This window comes from Herpailurus yagouaroundi, unplaced genomic scaffold, assembly GCF_014898765.1.
Source record: "Herpailurus yagouaroundi ecotype Mexico unplaced genomic scaffold, PumYag 212, whole genome shotgun sequence".
NCBI lineage: Eukaryota > Metazoa > Chordata > Mammalia > Carnivora > Felidae > Herpailurus > Herpailurus yagouaroundi.
Window position 1 is genome coordinate 1,341,784 of NW_024412443.1, and position 17,204 is coordinate 1,358,987.

Here is a 17,204-nt window from a genome sequence, read left to right on the forward strand (position 1 = left end):
GCTTAGGTGCTTAAGTGCCTGACTTTTGATTTTAGTTCAGGTCATGATCTCACATTTCCTGACTTTGAGCCCTGCCTTGGGCTCTGCTTTGACAGCTTGGAGGCTGTTTGGGATTCTCTCTCTCTCTCTCTCTCTCTCTGCCTCTTCCCTTTTCTCTCTCTCTCTCTCTCTCTCTCAAAAATAAATTAACTTAAAAAAAGAGATTGATACAGGTTCATGTTGAATAAACATGTTAACAGAATTTATGTCAAAAATAACTGTTTATGTACACTCCTCGAGGATGTCCACATCCAATTTCTAGTACTGTAATGTGAACACACAAGGTTATGCAACAGTGAGAATTAAGGCTATAGATAGAAGGAAATTTGATAATCATATGTCTTTAAGGTGAGGAGATTATGTTGAATTTACAGCACTCAGAAAGATCCTGTCAGGTGGAAAAATAGAAAGTGTTAGAATATCTGATCTGGAAAGTATTTTCTCCCAATTGTTTATTTTGATAAATTTCCCCATTAATATAAAATTATTTCAGTTGAACTATACAAATGCTTATGAGTCCTCTGTATGTACATCACCATTCTCAGTGCTTAATATTAAACAGTGTAATGCGGAACAGTAAAGCAATTCTTTCTAAAGAGGAAATTTATGCACCATAGTGTATGAATACTGAGCACATTATCCTGCCATGACTGTGAAAATGTTGTTTGTATCTTTCTATCTCTCTTTCTCTGTCTCTCTGTCTCTGTCTCTGTCTCTCTCTCTCTACATATATATGTATATGTGTGTGTGTGTATATATATATATATATATATATATATATATCCAACCATATCCAACTATATCCAAATAACTATATCTCCAGAATTTGTAGAAACCCCAGGACTAGACCCACAAACGTATGGCCAACTCATCTTTGACAAAGCAGGAAAGAACATCCAATGGAAAAAAGACACTCTCTTTAACAAATGGTGCTGGGAGAACTGGACAGCAACATGCAGAAGGTTGAAACTAGACCACTTTCTCACATCATTCACAAAAATAAACTCAAAATAGATAAAGGACCTGAATGTGAGACAGGAAACCATCAAAACCCTAGCGGAGAAAGCAGGAAAAGACCTCTCTGACCTCAGCCGTAGCAATCTCTTACTCGATACATCCCCAAAGGCAAGGGAATTAAAAGCAAAAATGAATTACTGGGACCTTATGAAGATAAAAAGCTTCTGCACAGCAAAGGAAACAACCAACAAAACGAAAAGGCAACCAACGGAATGGGAAAAGATATTTGCAAATGACATATCGGACAAAGGGCTAGTATCCAAAATCTATAAAGATCTCACCAAACTCCACACCTGAGAAACAAATAACGCAGTGAAGAAATGGGCAGAAAACATGAATAGACACTTCTCTAAAGAAGACATCCGGATGGCCAACAGGCACATGAAAAGATGCTCAACGTCGCTCCTTATCAGGGAAATACAAATCAAAACCACTCCTGAACAAATCAGGAGACTATAGATGCTGGAGAGGATGTGGAGAAACGGGAACCCTCTTGCATTGTTGTTGGGAATGCAAATTGGTGCAGCCACTCTGGACAACAGTGTGGAGGTTCCTCAGAAAATTAAAAATAGACCTACCCTATGACCAGCAATAGCACTGCTAGGAATTTACCCAAGGAATACAGGAGTACTGATGCATAGGGGCACTTGTACCTCAATGTTTATAGCAGCACTCTCAACAATAGCCAAATTATGGAAAGAGCCTAAATGTCCATCAACTGATGAATGGATAAAGAAATTGTGGTTTATATACACTGGAGTACTACATGGCAATGAGAAAGAACGAAATATGGCCCTTTGTAGCAATGTGGATGGAACTGGAGAGTGTGATGCTAAGTGAAATAAGCCATACAGAAAAAGACAGATACCATATGTTTTCACTCTTACGTGGATCCTGAGAAACTTAACAGAAACCCATGGAGGAGGGGAAGGAAAAAAAAAAAAAAGAGGTTAGAGTGGGAGAGAGCCAAAGCATAAGAGACTCTTAAAAACTGAGAACAAACTGAGGGTTGATGGGGGGTGGGAGGGAGGGGAGGGTGGGTGATGGGTGTTGAGGAGGGCACCTTTTGGGATGAGCACTGGGTGTTGTATGGAAACAAATTTGACAATAAATTTCATATATTGAAAAAAATATCAAATAATTAATCAATGTAATGCACCATATTCAGAGTATAGAAGAAAAAATTATCATTTCAATACATACATGTTATTATTTCTCCTCTATCATTGTTAGATACTCACATCAGTATCTATCGTTGTTATTTCTCCTCTATCCTTTGTGATTTTGTTCATTTGAATCGTATCTATCTCTATTTCTCTTTTTATGACTCTGGCTAGAGGTTTATAAATTTCATTAATCTTCCTAGAAACAATCTTTTGGTTTCATTGATCTTTAGTTTCCATATCATTTAGTTTCCATATCATTGATTTCTGTTCTAATCTTTATTATTTCCTTTCTTCTGCTGGTTTGGGGTTTTGTTTTTTCTTTTTCTAGCTCCTTTACGTGTAAGGTTAGGTTATTTACTTGAGGATTTTCTTGCTTCTTGAATTAGCCTATATTGCCATAAACTTCCCTCTTAGAACTGCTGTTGCTGCATCCCAAAGGGTTTGGACCATTTGTTTTTATTTTCACTTTACATACAATTTTTTATTTCTTTGATTTCTTGACTGACCCATCCATTATTTCATAGAATGTTATTTAACTTCCATGTATATGTGGTCTTTCCAGAATTATTATCGTGGTTGATTTCTAGTTTTACAGTGTTGTGGAAAGGAAATATGTATCATATGACGTTGATCTTTGTGAATTTGTTGAGACTTGTTTTGTGACCTATTATGCGATCTATTCTGGAGAGTGTTCCATGTGCACTTGAAAAGAATGTGTATTATGCTGTTTTAGGATGGAATGTTCTGTATATATCTGTTAAATCCATCTGGTCCAATGTGCCCTTCAAAGCCACTGTCTCTTTGTTGGTTTTCTATTCAGATTATCTGTTCCTCCAAATAAGTGGGGTATTAAAGTGCCTTACTATAATTTTATTACTATGGATTAGTTACTTTATGTTTCTTATTGACTGTTTTATGTATTATTTGCTCCCATGTGAAGAACATAAATATTTACAGTTGTCACATCTTCTTGGTGAATTGTCCCCTTTATTATTATATAGCGCCCTCCTTTGTCTCTTGTTACAGTCCTTGATTTAAAGTGTACTTTTTTCTGGGGCATCTGGGTGGCTCAGTTGGTTGAGCATCCAACTTTGGCTCAGGTGAGTTTGAGCCCGTGTTGGGCTCTGTGCTGACAGCTCAGAGCCTGGAGTCTGCTTTAGATTCTGTGTCTCGCTCCCTCTCTGCCCCTCCCCCACTCATGCTCTGTTTCTCTCTGTCTTTCAAAAATAAATAAACATCAAAAGGAGAAATTTATATTAAAAATAAAGTGTATTTTTTTCTTATATTAATATTGCTACCCTGGCTTTCCTTTAGAGATCCATTTGCTTGATAAATGTTTCTCCATCCCATCACTTTCAGTCTGAAGGTGTCTAGGTCTGAAGTGAGTTACTTATGGAGACCATATAGGTTTTTACTTATTTTTATTCACTCTATCACCTATGTCTTTTGATTGGACTATTTTGTCCACTTACATTCAAAGTAATTATTCATAGATATGTAGTCATTGCTATTTTGTTACTTGTTGTGTGGTTGTTTTATAGTTTTTCTCTAACTCTTGGATTTTGGTCTTTTTGTTTGTTTGTTTCTGTCTCTTTCATGGTTTTCTTTTTATTTTTTTTTCAGTAATATATTTGTATACCTTTTCTTTTTCTTAGCGTATCTGCTACAGGTTTTCATTTGTGGTTAACATTTTGTTTGTTTATAACATATATTATAGCACTGTCTATCAAGTTGATGGCTGCTTACGTTTGAGCCAGTTCATACTCCTCTCCTTACCATGATTTACATATATGGCGTCATATTTTACATCCTTTATTTTGTTAATGCCAGGCTTCTTTTTACAGAAATACTTATTTTTACTGATTTTGTGTTTCCTATTTTTCAAATTCTTATTCATGGTCTTTTCTTTTCACCCCAAGTCCCCTTCAACAAGTCTTGCAGGACTGGTTAATGGTCATGAACTCCTTTAGTTTTTGTTTATCTGAGAAACTCTTTATCTCTCTTATGCTGAATGATATCCTTGACAAGTAGAACATTCTAAGTGACAGAGTTTTCTGTTTCAGCATTTTGAATATGTCATGCCAGTCCTTCCTTGCCTGCAAAGTTTCTGCTGAAAAATCTTTTGATAGCCCATGGATTTCCCTTGGATATTACTTTAGTCTTTCCTCTTGCTGCTATTTTTTTTCTTTATCACTACTGTTTTCTATTTTGATTACTCTGTGTGTTGGTGTGGACTTCCTTGGGTTAAATATGTTGGGGGTATCTCTGTGTCTCATAGATCTGGATATCTGTTTCTTTCCCCAAATTATGAATGATTTCCATTATTGTTTCTTCAAATATATTTTCTGCCCCCACTTTATTTCTTTTCTCTTTCTGGGATTTCTATAAGGTGAATGTTATTAGTCTTGATGGATTTGTTGAATTAAAGTCTATTCTAATTTTGTGAAATTTTCTTCTCTCATCTGCTTCCATTATTCTGTTTTCTAGATCATAAATTCATTTCTCTGCTTCCTCTAGTATGCTACTTATTATACCAATTTCATTTTTATTTATCATGTTCTTTATCTCCAATTGGTTCTCTTTTGTCTTCCTTTAGTGTCTCACTGAGGTCATACACTCTTTTCTCAAGTCCTGTCAGTATCTTTATGATCATTATTTTAATTTCTCTATCAGGAACATTACTTACATTTGTTGCAGTTAGGTCTCCTGCTGATTAGTCCTGTTTTTTTTATTTAGGACATATTCCTCTGTCTCATTTTGTTTAACTCTCTGTGTCTGTTTCTGTCTGTTAAGAAAGTCAGCTACATCTCTTGCTCTGGAAGGTAATGTTCTCCTTGAGAAAAGTTCCTGTAGTCCCTGCAGTACAGTGCCCCCTGTGCATTGTGACCTGGCACTTAAGGATTGTCTCTTGTGTGTGTACTCTGTGCCCTGTTGTGGGTTACTTTTTTCCTTAAGTCCAGTTGTCTGCAGTGGCTCTCCTTGCCTGTGGTGGGGTGTTTTATTCCCAGCCTTAGGTGAAGTGCATTTTAACAATTGACGTGCTGGTCTGCTTGTTAAATGAGGTCTGAAACCACTGCTTCTGGCACCTGAAAGACCTAAGTGTTTCTGGGAAGTGGGTATGGGGTATATGCAATTTTGCCAAGATGCACCTCAACTTGCATAGCAGCCACCTCTATGCCAGCACAGTCACAGCCCCCAGAAGTACCGAGGCCTTGCAAATCATGTGGGTAGGGATATGAGTTGGTGACATTTGCTTATTTTCTCTGGGGGAGGTTCACTGTAGGGCAGGAAATGAGGCAAGTGTCTGCTCCCTACCACATAACTGCCCTTCCTACCCTCTTTGATATCACTTCCTCTCTATCTTTAGTTGTTAAGTTTGTTCTGCCAGTCTTTGGGTCCTTTTCTGGGTTATTTACACTGATGTGAGTATCTAGTTGTATCAATGGAATGAGACAAACTTAGGGTTCTCCTACTTTGCCATTTTCCTAGCTTTTCTCCATAACTTTTCTTTTTTGTTTCTGTATACTCAAGCTATTGTCTGGAGCCACATACTGAATGCAATATGAGATTACTCACATTCAGCCATTTTTGCACATATTGGAAAATGTATATTTCTCTATTCATAGACTCAATAATTAAACAATATGAATTTTATCCAATTATATACAAAATGATTATATATAAACATAATTATACATTATGTAGAATTTTATAAAATTAAAAATACAATTACCACATGATCAAGTAATTCCAATACTGGATACTTACCCAAAGAATATTACATCAATAATTCAAAAAGATATATGCACCTCTCTCAACACACAAAAAACAAATAATTTAGTAAAGAAATGGGAAGAAGACATGAATAGACACTTTTTTCAATGAAGACATCCAGATGGCTAATAGACACATGAAATTATGTTCAACACCACTCACCATCAGGGTAACATAAGTCAGAACCACAATGATATACCTCCTCACACCTGTCAGAATGGCTAAAATGAACAATTCAGGAAACAACACATGTTGGCAAGGATGTGGTGAAAGGGGAATCCTTTTGCACTGTTGGTAAGAAGGCAAACTGGTGCAACCACTCTGGAAAACAGTATGGAGGTTCCTCAAAAAATTAAAATAAGGGTTATCTTATGACCCAGCAATTGTACTACTAGCTAGGCATTTATCCAAAGGATAAAAAGTGTCAATTTGAAAAGGTACATGCACCCCATGTTTATAGCAGTGTTGTCAACAATAGCCAAATTATGGAAAGAGCCAAAAGTCCATCGACTGACAAATGATTAAAGAGGATGTGGTGTGTGTGTGTGTGTGTGTGTGTGTGTGTATGAGTGTGTGCATGTGTGTGTGTGTGTGTGTGTGTGTGTGTGTGTATAATGGAATATTAGTGATAAAAATGAAATCTTGCCATTTGAAATGATGTGGATGGAATTATAGTGTATTATGCTAAGCGAAATAAGTAAGAGAAAGAGAAATATATTATCGCACTCACATGTGGAATTTAAGAACCAAAATAGATGAACATAGGGGAGGTATGGAAAAGTAAGATAAAAACAGAGAGAGAGAGAGGCAAGTCATAAGAGATTCTTAAATACGGAGAAGAAGCAGGGTTGCTGGAGGGGAGGTGGGTGGAGAGGACAGACTAAATTGGTGATGGTCATTAAGGAGGGCAGCTTTTTGGGATGAGTACTGGGTATTTTATGTATGTGATGAATCACTGGTTTCCACTCCTGAAAAAAATAATACTCGGGGCGCCTGGGTGGCGCAGTCGGTTAAGCGTCCGACTTCAGCCAGGTCACGATCTTGCGGTCCGTGAGTTCAAGCCCCGCGTCAGGCTCTGGGCTGATGGCTCAGAGCCTGGAGCCTGTTTCCGATTCTGTGTCTCCCTCTCTCTCTGCCCCTGCCCCGTTCATGCTCTGTCTCTCTCTGTCCCAAAAATAAATAAAAACGTTGAAAAAAAAAGTAAAAAAAAATAATACTACACTGTATGTTAACTAACTTGAATTAAAATAAATTTTTTAAAAAAGTATACTGTCTGTAATTATCAACTTTTAATATTCATCATATCTTTTCTAAAGTTAATGACTACCTTCATTAATGGGAGTTTGCAATATCCATCATGATTTCAAATACTATGTTAAATCAATTAATTTTAATAATTTGTTTTTATATGGAATAAAAAATGTTCATTAGAGTAAATTTGTTTAGTTATGAGATAATAGTAATTTTCAAATTTGAAAGTGATAGTATCCCTTATTATCAAAACTATACTCTTAATCTCCAATCTCTTCATTCTCTGATAGTTTCCATTTGTAACTTTTATACAAATGTGTTTATTTACATATGTGACAAGTATATTTCAATTTAGATGTTGAAATTTAAATTTTACAAATTCTACTGTATGAATTCATTAGGAAGAGCGACTTTTTTAAAAATCATTTTTTATGTAAATTCCCATTAGTTAAAATGCAGTGTAATATTTGTTTTAGGTGTAGAATTTATTGAATCAGCACTCACATACAACACCCAGTATTCATCACAAGTGCACTCCTTAATCCCTATCACCTATTTAACTCAACCCCTCACCCACCTCCCTTTTACTAACAGTTTGTCTCTACAGTTAAGAGTCTGGTTTTTTTTTCCACTTGCCTCTCATTCTTCCCTCTATGTTCATTTGCTCTGTCTCTTAAATACCACATCTGAGGGAAATCATATCGTGTTTGTCTTTTTCTGACTTGCTTCATTTAGCATAATATTCTCTAGCTCCATGCACGTTGTTGCAAGTGGTAGATTTCATTCTTTTTATGACTGAGCAATATTCCATTGCATGTATATACCACATCTCTTTTATCTGTTCATCAGTCAATGGACACATGGGGTCTTTCCATAACTTGGCTATTGTTGACAATGATGCTATGAATATCAGCATTCATGTTCCCCTTCCAATAGGTATTTTGTATCCTTTGGGTAAATACCTAGTAGTGCCAGTTTGTAGGTTAGTTCTATTTTTAACTTTTTGAAGAACTTCCATACTGTTTTCCAGAGTGGCTGTACCAGTTTGAACCAAATTAACAATTTAAGTGGTTTCCCCTTTACATACATTGATTCCTGCATTGTTAACTAGTTCTCAACACAGTGGCAGTGACGTTTAATGTCCAGATTTATTTAATTAATAATGTGAGAGAAATTAAATCAAGAGGGAATAAATATACAATGAGAAGAAAGGTTTTTTCCATTTATGATATGTGAGGTCATCAAGCCCTCAAAATTCCTATCATCAGTGAGCCTTTATATTTTGGAACAGTAGTACGTTTTTGCCTTAAAAACTCATATTAAAATTCTACATTCCATCCTTTAGGGAGAAAAATGTTAGGATAAAGCTCAACTGATCCTAGTCAACATACATAAAGAAGAAGGAACATATTCTTCAAAATTTTAATTTCCAAGAATTCTTCCAAATTCAATGTTTACACATTTGGTGTGACTCCCATTTTTTTTTTTTTTACTCTGATGCCTTGAGACAAGATTATAAAAGATCTGTCATACTTGTGGAACAATATTGATATAATTTCCTGGTATCTTGTTTATGATAGAAAACTCACTACCAAGAGGATTTTGGGATTTTCCCAAAACATAAAGAATGGATATATAAGATAAACCCCTCTAGTTTTTCCTGACTACCACATATGTAGTGATATTTTCTTCCAAATGGTATTGCTCAGAATTAAGTGTGTTGAAATTATACATACACTTCAAGAACCATAAAATTCCTGAGTAAACCTGAACAAAGATGTAAAATGTCTGTATGTTGAAAAATATAGAAAACTCATGAAAGAAATTGAAGAAGGCATGAAGAAATGGAAAAACATTCCATGCTCATGAATTGGAAGAATAAATATTGTTAAAATGTCAATACTACACAAAGCAATCTACACATTCAATGCAATCCCAATCAAAACTGCACTGTAATTCTCAAAGCTAGGACAAACAATCCCAAAATTTATATGGAACCACAAAAGATCCCGTATAGCCAAAGTAATGTTGAAAAAGAAAACCAAAGCGGGAAGCATCACAATCTGTACTTTAGCCTCTATTACCAAAGCTGTAATCATCAAGACAGTATCTTATTGGCACAAAAACAGACACCTAGACCAAAGGAATAGAATAGAGAACCCAGAATTGGACTCAATATCCAATGGAAAAAAGAAGTCCCTTTAGAAAATGGTTCTGGGAGACCTGGATAGCAAGATGCAGAAGAATGAAACTGGACCTCTTTCTTACACCATAATCAAAAATAAACTCAAAATGGATGAAAGACCTAAATATGAGACAGAAAACCATCAAAATCCAAAATGAGAACACAGGCAACAACTCTATTTGTCTTCGGAACTTCTTACTTGACATGTCTTAGGAGGCAAGAGAAACAAAAACAAAAATGAACTATTGGGACCTAATCAAGATAAAAGCTTCTGCACTCCAAAAGAAACAATCATCAAAACTAAAACGCAACCAACTGAATGGGAGAAGCTATTTGTAAATGACATATCAGATAAAGGGTTAGTATCCAAAATCTATAAAAAACTTAACCAAACTCAACACCTACTAAATAAGTAATACAGTGAGGAAATGGGCAGAAGACATAAATAGACACTTTTCCAAAGAAGACTTACCAGCAATCAGAATCCAACCTTACATTAAATGAATAATTCCCCACGATCAAGTGGGATTTATTCCTGGGCTTCAAAGGTGGCTCAAATATTCACAAATCAATACATGATACACCAAAATAGTAAAAGAAAGTATAAAACCCATATGATTATTTCAATAGATGCAGAAAAAGGATTTGACAAAGTACATCATCTCTTCATGATTTAAAAAGCCTCCACAAAGTAGGGATAGAGGAAACATACCTTGACATACACAGCCATGTATATAAAACCCATACCTAATAATATTTTCACAGGGGAAGAACTTAGAAATTTCCTCTATGGTCAGGTACCAGAGAGGGATGTCCTCTCATTCTCATCACTGTTATTTAACATAGTACTGGAAGTCTTAGCCACAGCAGACAACACAAAAAAATAAAAGTCTTCCAAATCAACAAGGAAGAAGTGAAACTTTCACTATTTTCAGCTGATATGATCCATAATGTAGAAAACATGAAAGACTCCTCCCCCAAAATTGCTACAACTGGTATATAAATTCAGTAAATTTGTGTGATACAAAATCAATGTACAGATCTATTGTATGTCTGTACATCAATAATGAAGCACCAGAAAGAGAAATCAAGGAATCAATCCTATTGTTAAATATGCAAAACCATAAGATACCTAGGAATAAAACTAACCACACTGATAAAATATCTGTATTCAGAAAATTATACAATACATATGAGAGACATTTAAGATGACAAAAACAAATGGAAAAACATACCATGCTCATGGACTGCAAGACCAAATATTGTTAAAATGTCTAAATGTTACAAAGTTAAAATGCACCTCCCCCACTCAACTTCTCTCTCACTCTCTCAAAAATAAACATTTAAAAATTTTTAAATTAGAGACGAGAACACAGGAAGTAATCTTTTTGACAACAGCCATAGCAACTTTTACTAGACATGACTCCTGAGGTATGGGAAATAAAAGCAAAAATAAACTACTGGGACTTCATCATATGCACAGTGAAGGAAACAAAGAAATTAAAAGGCAACCTATGAAACAGGAGAAATATTTGCAAATAACATATTTAGTAAAGGGTTATTATCCTAAATATATAAAGAACTTATTAAACTCATCACCCCAGAAAACAAATAATCCAGTTAAAAACTGGGCAGAAAAGGGGCGCCTGGGTGGCTCAGTTGATTGAGCGTCAAACTTCGGCTCAGGTTATGGTCCCGTAGTTCATGAGTTCAAGCCCCACGGCTGGCTCTGTGCTGACAGCTCAGAACCTGGAGCCTGCTTCGGATTCTGTGTCCCCGTCTCTCTCCACCCCACCCCTGCTTGTGCTCTGTCTCTCTCTTTCAAAAATGAATAAACATTTAAAAAAAAATTTTAATGGGCAGAACACATGAATAGACATTCTTCTAAAGAAGTCATCCAAATGGCTAAAAGACACATGAAAACATGCTGAACTCACTCATCATCAGGGAAATACAAATCAAAACAACAATAAGATGGTACCTTACAACAATCACAATAGCTAAAATTAACAACACTGGAAACAACAGGTATTGACAAGGATGTGGAAAAAGTGCAACCCGCTTACAGTGTTGGGAGGAATGCAAATGGGCACAAGCACTCAAGAACAAAGTATGAAGCTTCCTCAAAAAGTCAAAAAAGGAGTTACCCTTTAATCCAGTGATTGCTATACTAGACATTTATCCAAAGGATACAACAATACTGATTTGATGGGAAACATTTACCAGATGTTTAAAGCACCATTATCAACAATAGCCCAATTGTGGAACGAGCCCAAATATCCTTTAACTGATGAATGGATAAAAAAGATGCTGTTTTATGCACAATGGAATATAACTCAGGCATAAAAAAGAATAAAACTTGTTATCTGCAATGATGTGGATGAAGCTAGAGAGCATATGCTAAGAGAAGTCAGTCAGAGAAAGTAAAATACCATATGATTTCACTCATATGTGTTATTTAAGAAACAAAACAAAGCATCACAGGGAGAAAATAAAGGAGAGACAAACTAAAAAACAGTCTCGTTAACTATAGAGAACAAACTAATACTTACCCCAAGGGAGGTGGGGAAAGAGATTGGCTATATGTAAGTATTGAATCACTATGTTGTACCCTTGAGTATAATTTACCCTGTATGTTAAATAAATGAAACTTAAATAAAAACTTAAAATGTAGTTGGTATAGAAAAGGAACAATATTTAAAATTTATGCCAACACAATGGTACAAGAGCGGCTAGAAGGTGCTAATAATTGTAAAGCCTTAGTTGTAATGATGATTAATAACAAAATAATCACAGACTACTAACTACACATACTGGCTTCCTGCTCTAGGCTTTGGGAGGAACAAGACCATTAACATAAAGAAAACTGGGATGTGGCTAACAGATATTTATAGGAAACCTGTTAATCCCTAGGCACCATGATAGCCTTGAAGAGGTAAGTGGGAGGGACAGAGTGAGAGAAAGACAGTAAAGGAATAAAATATGGCCCCTGCCCCAAGGAGCTTTCATCTTAGGAAGGAGGCAGATGCATGTTTATAATCACAGCAACAGTCAGCAGACAAAGTTGATAACAAAAATGATAACATTGCCATTAATGGTGTGTTTGCTCAGTGTCATGCCAGGCATGTACCTGAGTATTTTGCAGTGTTAACTCCCTTAATCCTAAGAACAGGTGTTATGAGATATGTACTATTGCAGAGAATTTATATCAATAAACTCTGCCCAAGGGAGTTGAGGGAAGATTTATGGGCAACGAAGGATATATAGGAGTCTATCACTGTCAAGAGTAAGAAAGGACATCCCAGGCAGCAGGAATAGCATGAACAATGGCAGATGGAGGGTAGGATGTGTGTGAGGACTGAAGGAAGGATCCATGTTGGGGGACACAGCATCACAGACAGTAGGAAACATAGTCCTGGGGGAAGGGTGGTGTGAGTTAGGTTGGGACCTAATTGTGGAGAATTTGTTAATTAAAGATGTTAGGGAAGAGAAATGGGGCCTTGAACAGCTTTGGGATTTATAACACTATTTCTTGACTTTTGTGGACCAGGGAGAATTTGGAAGCAGGAGACATAGGACAAGGGTCTTAAAAGACACTAGAAACATTGTAGGAGAACACAAGGCATTCGGAATGTCATCTCAGTTTTACACGAGGAATACATGGGAAAGAGACATTAAAGACTATGGAATTACTTACATTGAGTCTTGCTAAGGCATATATATGAATATTCAAATGAGTCCTGTGCACTATTCACGTAGAATCTACAAACAGGTTGAGAGAAGAGTCTACACAAGCCTCCCTGAGGGTTATGTAGAGAGAGGGGAGGGGTTGAGAGACTTCAGTGGTAGGACTCACAGGACCTGACAAGTGACTGGATATGAAGGTGGCAAGGCCACAGACTCAGGTAAGGATGGGTGAGAAGGAGAGGAGAAAAGATCTTGTATGATGTTGTAAGGATTAAAAGTGAGGCTCCTCTAGGAGGTGGTGGTGCTCCGCCAGGGATGAGGAACAAATTTCATGGGCTCCTGAGAAGGTGCTTGACTCAAGACTAATCTGCAAAGTGTGCATGAGGGCAAAGGGAGCAAGGAAATCTATTCATATTTTATGTGCAATCAGGCTCAAGAAAGAACCCTGTTTCCATCCCTTCCACTCCTTATTCTACCCAGTAACATGTCCATCAGTTTTATAAATCTCTGACCATTGTCTCTGGGAGATCTGTGTAGGTAGGCCTGTGTAGAAAACTCCGACGTTCAGCTGGTCTAAACCCCTTTCTCCCTTGCCTGCCTCCTCCATGGAGGCCTAACATCTAAATCCTTGTATTACCAGAAAAGCCATGTGACTCAGATACGAGCTTCTAGGGTGTGGTTGGAGCAGAGCTGGAGTTCTCAAGGGCCAGGTTCCTTTTTGAGGGTCAGTTTAAGTGGGTTGACTGGATCTCGATCACTTCACCACGTTGTGGGTTCTTCTGAGTGGGCCTTCTTAACTCTGGTTGATGGACCCATGGGGTGATACCTGAAACTTTAAGGGCTGTAGGAGTTGTTAGAATAACAGTATGTGGCCCAGTCTACCGTGGTCTAAGGTTCCCTCTTCCTATCTTTGACCCACACAGAGTCTCCTGGCTGAAAGGGGTGAATGGGGGTCCCTAAGGAAATTGGGGCCCTCTCTATGGTGTATCTCTGTAACTTATATAGGACTGCCCCCAACGTCTGGGGCTGTTCTCTTATTCCCTTGTCTCCAATCTAGTGTAGGTCTCCTGGGAGTTTTCCTAAACATGGGGGGAGGGGGTTGCCCATATAATAACTAAAAAGGGGAGAAACCCAGTGCCCCAGGCATGCATTGGGCATGAAGGAGGGCCAGCAGTAGTAAATCTGGCCATGGGAGATTAGTCTCTTGGTGGAACTTAGCCAGGGTTTCCTTGAGGGTGTGATTCATCCGCTCTACTTTCCCTGAGCTCTGGGGTCGGTAAGCAGTGTGCAGTTTCCAGGTAGTATTGAGGGACGTTGTCAGGGTTTGTATAACATCTGCCACAAATGCAGTTCCGTTATCACTGTGTATGGTTACAGGTAGACCAAACCAAGGCACAATCTCCCATAGAAGGGCTTTAGCCACCTCGCAACTTCATTCCGTTCTGGTTGGGAATGCTTCACCCCATCCCCAATGTGTGCAGATTATTACAAAAAGGTACCTGAACCCTTTATTTGGTTGTATGTCAGTAAAGTCCGCCTCTAAGTCTTCAAAAGGGGTGGCCCCCCCCCATCCTTTGCTTGCCAGGCAGGGGCCATGGGGCAGACCAAGCATTGTTTTTGGCACACGTTACACATTGCTCACTGACAGCTTGGCATAATGCCAGCAGCTTGCTGATATAGTAGTCCTTTTTGAGGAGGGCCTCCAGTGCAGTTTTCCCTAGGTGAGTGAGTTGGTGATATTCCTTCACTAGGTGTTTTCCCATAGATGTTGGGACAAAGATGTGCCCATTTGGCATGACCCCCCATTCCTCTTTGCTTACTGTGTCCCCTTCTGTTGAGGCCCAACTTCTTTCTTCATTGGGGCAAGGAGGCTTCCCTCTGGGGTGCAAGAGTCATAGGTAGGAGCTTCACCTGGGTCACCACAGGTGGCCACTCTGGCTGTTTTGTCAGCCAGGCGATTTCCTTGAGTTATGGGGTTGTCTTTTTTCTGATGTCCCTTAAAGTGTAGGATAGCTACTTTGTCTGGCAGCCATACGGCCTCAAGAAGCTTTAGTATTTCTTCCTTGTTTTTTTTTTTTCAATGTTTATTTATTTTTGGGACAGAGAGAGACAGAGCATGAACAGGGGAGGGGTAGAGAGAGAGGGAGACACAGAATCGGAAACAGGCTCCAGGCTCTGAGCCATCAGCCCAGAGCCTGATGCAGGGCTCGAACTCACGGACCGCGAGATCGTGACCTGGCTGAAGTCGGACGCTTCACCGACTGTGCCACCCAGGCGCCCCGATTTCTTCCTTGTTTTTGATAGTTTTCCCTGCAGCAGTAAGGAGGCCTCTTTCTTTATAGATGGCCCCGTGTACATGCACAGTAGCGAAGGCATACCAGGAATCAGTGTAGATGTTGACTTGTTTACCTCTACTAAGGATGCGGGCTCGGTTTAAGGCGTGCAGTTCAGCCTGTAGTGCCAACCATCCTTCCGGCAAGGCCTTGGCTTCCAGAATTTCGGTGGTTACCGCATATCCTGCTCTTTGGCTGCCCTCTTGTAAATAGTTGCTCCCACTGCTGAACGGGGTGATCTCTGGGATTGTTATAGGCTGGTCTTGGAGGCCCGGGCGGCTGGTGTAGATGTCATCCACTACTTTGGAACTGTCATGGTCAGGTTCTCCCTCCTCCTTGGAAAGGAAGGTGGCCGGGTTTAGTGTTCTTACTGTTTCAAGAGTGACCCTTGTGTTTTCATAGAGAAGGCCTTGGTATTGTGTCAGCTGAGAATTGGAGAGGAAATGATATCCTGGGGTGCTTATGAGGGACATGACCGCTTGTGAGACCTTAACATTAAATGTTTGTACCAGTATGAGTTTGCCTCCTTGATGAGAAGGACTGTGGCTGCCAGTGCTCTGAGGCATGGTGGCCATCCTGCAACCACAGGATCAAGTTTTTTTGACAGGTAGGCCACTGTCCATTGCCAAGACCCCATGCTCTGAGTGAGCACCCCAAGGGCTATTTTGTCCTTTTCATGTACAAAGAGGTTAAAGGGCCTTTCTATGTCAGGAAAACCCAGGACTGGGGCTCATCCTAGAGCTGACTTTATTTCTGTGAAAGCAGCCCTTGCCTCCTCAGTCCATGCAAGGGGCTCCTGGTCTTGCCCTCCCAACAGGTCATAGAGGGGTCTCACTATGGTTGAGAATCCAGGAATCCAAATGCGACAGAACCTTGTGACCCCTAAAAATTCATGAAAGCCTCATTTTGTTTGGGGTTGTGGCAGTGTGGTGATAACTTTCTTCTTTTCCAGTCCTAGTTCTCTTTTTCCTTTTGTGAGGAGGAAGCCTAAATATCGGACCTGCTGCTGACAAAACTGTGCCTTCTTCCAAGAGGCCCGGTACCCTGAATAGGACAGGAGCTGCAGGAGGACCTTGGTACCTTTCATACAGTCTTCTTGGGTGTCGCTGGCAAGGAAGAGGTCATTTACATATTGGAGGAGGACACACCCTGTGGTTTCCCTCGGAAAGTCGGCAAGGTCTGCAGCTAGTGCTTCCCCAAAAAGAGTGGGCAAGTTCTTGAAACCTTGGGGAAGTCGTGTCCAGGTCAGCTTCATCTGGCACCCTGTAACGGGCTCAGTCCATTCAAAGGCACACAATGGTTGACTTTGAGGAGCCAGGTGGAGGCAGAAGAAAGCGTCCTTTAGGTCAAGGCATGTAAACCATCTGGCTGACCCGGGAATTTGCCTGAGGAGAGTATACAGGTTCAGAACCACTGGGTGTAAGGAAACAGTCACTTTGTTAATGTCCCTCAAATCCTGTACTGGTAGGTATTCTCCTCCTGGCTTCTTGACTGGCAAGAGCGGGGTATTCCAAGCCAATTGGCACTCAATTAGAATACCTGCTTCTCAGCTTGGTCAGGTGCTCTTGTATACCCATTGTAGCCTTGAGTGGAAGGGGGTACTGCCTTTGTCTCTGAGGTTGGGCTCCAGGGATCAGGTCAACAATGGTGGGGCCCCAACTCCAAGCTAGTCCAAGTGGGTTATCTTCAGCCCATACAGAGGGTAATGTAAGCCTGAATTCTGAGGGGCTACAGGGTAGGGCTTGGGCACAG